Raw genomic sequence first — 5,062 nt, forward strand, 5'->3', positions numbered from 1 at the left:
ATGGGGGGACTGATGGATTTAGTGCAGATGCATAAGAGAGGTTTGGTTTGGGTGTTCTGTCGGTGACTATTTTTCGAGCATCTGGGAAAGAGAGATTTTTTGTTATTTTAACTGTCAGGATTTCCTTTTCTAATTTATAATGTGGGCAGGATCTGGAGTACGAGGGATGATCACCATCGCAGTTATAGCATTTTGTTTCGGTAGAATTGCAGGTGTTGCTTTCGTGGTCTGGACTAGAGCACCGAGCACAAATTTGTTTTCCCCGACAAGCCGTAATTGTATGGCCAAACTTTTGACATTTAAAGCAACGCAAGGGATTAGGTATAAAATGTTTAACCGGGCAGTTTATATAAGCTATTTTAACGGATTTTGGTAATACAGGAGTGTCAAATGTAAGAATGAGATGTTTTGTTGGGAAGTTCTGACCATTTCGTTTGATTGTAATTCGGCGGACTGCTATGACTTTTTGGCTTTTCAGACATTCTAGTATATCTTCTTCCAGATCTTTTTGAAATTCACTTTCGGAAATAACGCCTCTGGAATGATTAAGTGTACGGTGTGGAGTGACTTTGACGTCTATGTTCCCTATTTTTTCTAGTTTCAATATATTTTCAGATTGTTTCATATTCATGACTTCTATTAAAAGTTTTCCATTGTTCAGTTTTTTAATTGATTTTACCTCTCCGACAAGGGCAGAGATACTTTTATGAATTAAAATGGGAGATATGTTCTTTAAGTCATTATTTTCAGAAAAAACGATAAAAAATTTCAAAAAAGCATTACTATGTTGATTATTTGAAAGACCCATGCGATATGGTGAATGATTCGGGCTCGACGGCACCGCCCACCACGGAGCCCAACAAGGGATGGCAGCCACCGGCTCTGGCTCGCCCCAGCCTCGGCGCTTACCATGGTGCTGATCGAAACCTATACGCTGGGAGTCACTCCCGGGGACAGTGACCACCCTTAACGCCAAGCCCAAGGAGTGACCCCTTCGCTTGATCCCCTTGAGCAGACCAGCCAAATGGTTGGGATACCAGCCGATTGATACACCGGGGACCGAAATGTACCACCCGTCTAATGGGTCGCCACGCACGGCAAACACGTGGGGGTATTTGCTGTCCACGAGAAGCAAGAAGCAAACAGAGCGGCGACAGCTTCTCATGGAGAGCTCCCTCACCTACCCTCGAGGGAAAGAAAAATCACAGCCAAAAGCAGAAGACCGAGGGGAGAGCGAACTGAAAGGGAGTAAAGATCCCTGGGAACCTCGGGATTGGGACACCCGTACTCACCTATAGTAGGTGAGCCCCTGAGGGGAGTAGTATTATGAATCTGCAGATTTAAAATATTTACATCAGCAAAAGCTCTTTTTACCCTTTCACGAAAAGGTAGGATATTAGAAGGACGTGCATTATATAATCGTCCCAGGCCAATGGGTAAATTAATTCTACGAATAGGGTGATTGATAGAGGATTCAATACGGAAAAAATATAGTTCAGATAATTTTTTTCGTCTCAGATAAAGTGGAAGTTGATGACAGCTCACATCCAAGCTATGAACTGGTGATGTACGAAAAGCTCCAGAACATATACGCAAAGCACTGTTGTGTACTGTGTCTAAATTTCGGAGAACACCAGAACGAGCTGTACCATATATTTCGCATCCATAATCAATTCTCGACAGAATAACAGACTGATAGATACGAAGTAAAGATGTTCGATCTGCCCCCCATCTTGTAGTCGAGAGAACTTTTAGGATGTTGAGGGATTTTTCACACTTCTTTCGCAAGTGAAGGACATGCGAAAGGAAAGTGAGTTTCCGGTCAATGTTGTTGTTGTTGTTGTGCGATTTTATTGGCGCAAGAGCCATTCTTGGCCATACTGCGCCAAGCGTATGGTTTTTGGTTTCATCTCATAATACAAGATATTTTTCTAGAATTTAAAATAGAAAGTTCTGATAAAAATTAATGAATTATTTTTTATTAAAACAATTGTCCAAATTCAAATTAACATTGAGTAAAGACAACAAAATTACTCCAAAAGAGATAAAAATGATGCTGTTAAAAGCATAGTAATAGACAGTTGAATGATAAAAATGTCAGATACAAGTAAAAAAGCGAATAGATTTTTAAAATTTAAAAATATTTGGATGGTATGTTTCACCCACCAAGTCTTGCATGTTAAGTGACGAGTGGAAGAAGTGACGACGATGAACATTAAATTCAGGGCATTCGATCAAAATATGTTGAACGCTAAGTTCAGTACGACATTTGGAACACGTTGGCGCTCTCTCACCAAAAAGGAGATGACGGTGAGTATGACGAGTGTGTCCTATACGGAGGCGAGTCATTTTGACATCAGCCTCGCGTTGTCGAAGAATGGGCCATAGACCAATTGTGGGTTTGATGAAATGTAATTTATTATTGATCTGCAGATCCCATGCCACCTGCCATTTAGAAAAGATTTGACATACAAGAGACCGCTTAGCATCACAATATGGAAGCGATTGCGATAGAAATAATGTTGCAGATTTGGCTTCAAAGTCTGCCCTTTCATTTCCGGATATACCTGCATGCCCTGGGATCCAACAAAAAATAATTTTGAAACCCCTATTTTCTAGGAGCCGTAATGTACACAAAATTTGAATGGCAATTGGGTGCATCTGATAATGATAATGAGAGAGTGTTTCTAAAGCACTCAGACTGTCAGTATAAATTATAAAATTACGCTCAGAAAGAGGCAAGATTTCGCGAAGAGCACAGAAATTCGCCACCAACTCAGCTGTGAATACAGAGGAATAATTATGTAGGCGATAGCTCAGAGTATCAGCTGGAATTATGATGCCGCAGCCGACATGCCCATCTGATTTGGAGCCATCTGTAAAGATTGGTGTGAAAGAAGAATACTGACAGCGATGATAAAGAAAAATCTGCTGGTAAACAATAGAAGCAGTAGAAGACTTATCGAATCCTGCAAATGGATTCAGAAAGGAGAAGTATGGGACATCCCAAGGCGGAAAGCAAAATGAATCCATTGTCATGATGGTGACATTTGAAAGACCCGAATTACGCAAGAGCAATTTTGCTCTCTCACTGAATGGAAGAATGTGAGAAGGACGGGCATCATATAGTCTACGAAGGCTAACTGGAAGGTTCATTTGACAAATGGGGTGATTGGGATTGGATTGTAGATTTTATTGGCACAAGAGCCTAAAAAGGCCATACTGCGCCATGCATATGGTCAAAAAGAAACAAAAGTATGAAAATCTAAACAGCCGTCAGTAAAAAAAGGTTCAAAAATTCAATGATAAAACTCTGGATCAATTCAATGATGCGTCAGGCAAATATAGAGATTCAGATAAAATGGTAAAAACCAATTGCTTTCAAGAATTTAAAAATGTTTTCGTGAGGATTTTCTCCCAATAGCGTTCGCATGTTCAGTGACAAGGAGTTAAAAAAATGTAAACGGTGAGAATTAAAATCAGGACATTCTATTAAAATATGAATAACTGTTAAAATAACTTGGCATTTGGAGCAAAAAGGAGCTCGATCGCCTAAAAAAAGATATTTATGCGTTAAGCGAGTGTGACCAATGCGGAGTCGAGTCAGTTTGACATCGAGCTCACGCACTGGGAGACAAGGCCATGATTTAATAAAGGGTTTTATACAGTGTAATTTATTATTTGTCTGTTGGCTCCATGATTTTTCCCATAGTGAATAAATATGTTTTGTGAAAACATTCTTCGCGTCGGAAGAAGGTATTTCACGTTGCATGAACAAGGTGGCTACTTTTGCAGCATTGTCCGCCAGTTCATTTTCCGCTATACCAACATGACCTGGAATCCAGCAGAATAATATTTCGTAACCTCTATTTTGAAGCGTCTTTAAAAGACACAAGATTTCCAGGGCAATTGGATGAATTCGAATGTGAAAATGGGAAAGTGTTTTTAAGGAACTCATGCTGTCGGTATAAATACAAAAATTGCGTTCGGAGCAGAGAGAAACTTTCTGTAAAGCATAAAAAATTGCCATCAACTCAGCAGATAGAACAGAAAAGGATGCATACAGAGTGTAACCTAATGTTTCCATGTGGAAAACAATACCACAACCAACATGGTCGTCCGTCTTGGAACCATCCGTGAAAATAGGCAAATACTTTGAATACTGACAGCGATGAGAACAAAAAAGTTTTTGAAAAATAACAGGGGCCGTTGTTGACTTTTCAAAACCATGAAAAGGGTTTATAAAGGAAAACCGAGGGATATCCCAAGGAGGAAATGAAAATAAATCAAGTGTCTGAATACTCATATCACGGAGTTCCGAATCATTTAGGAGTAATTTAACTCTCTCACAAAATGGAAGAATGTTAGAAGGTCGAGCCGTGTATAATCTCCGAAGGCGGATAGGAAGTATCAGGGAGTGTATAGGGTGTTTCGGGACAGACATCACTCGGAGGTAATAGTGTACAGATATTTTTTGGCGCCGTAAATTTAATGGCATTTGGTGAGAGACAATATAAAGACTTTCCACTGGTGAGGTACGAAATGCGCCTGAACAAATTCTTAAAGCAGAATGGTGTATGGTATCCAATCTACGTAAAACAGAAGATCTTGCAGAACCATATACCATACAACCATAATCCATGCGTGCTAGAATAACTGATTCATAGATTCGAAGCAAAGATGTTCTGTCTGCTCCCCAAGAGGTTCTTGAAAGTACTTTGAGAATGTTCAATGATCTGTCACACTTCTTCCGCAGATATAAGACATGCGGAAGGAAAGTGAGCTTGCGATCAAATATTACTCCCAAATATTTTATTTCATTAACCACAGGTATTCCAGTATTTTGGATATGGATAATAGGGTCCAAATGGATTCCACGCTTCCTGCAAAAATGCACACATCGACTTTTCTCAGGTGAAATCACATGCCCGTTTTCATCGCACCAATCTACCAGTTTGTTAACTGCAACTTGCAGCTGGCGCTCTATTAAGCGCATATTGCTCCCTTGGCAAGATATCTGAAGGTCATCCACATATAATGTACCTTGGATAGATGGAGGTAA

Source organism: Argiope bruennichi, chromosome 8 (genome assembly GCF_947563725.1).
Source record: "Argiope bruennichi chromosome 8, qqArgBrue1.1, whole genome shotgun sequence".
Taxonomy (NCBI): domain Eukaryota; kingdom Metazoa; phylum Arthropoda; class Arachnida; order Araneae; family Araneidae; genus Argiope; species Argiope bruennichi.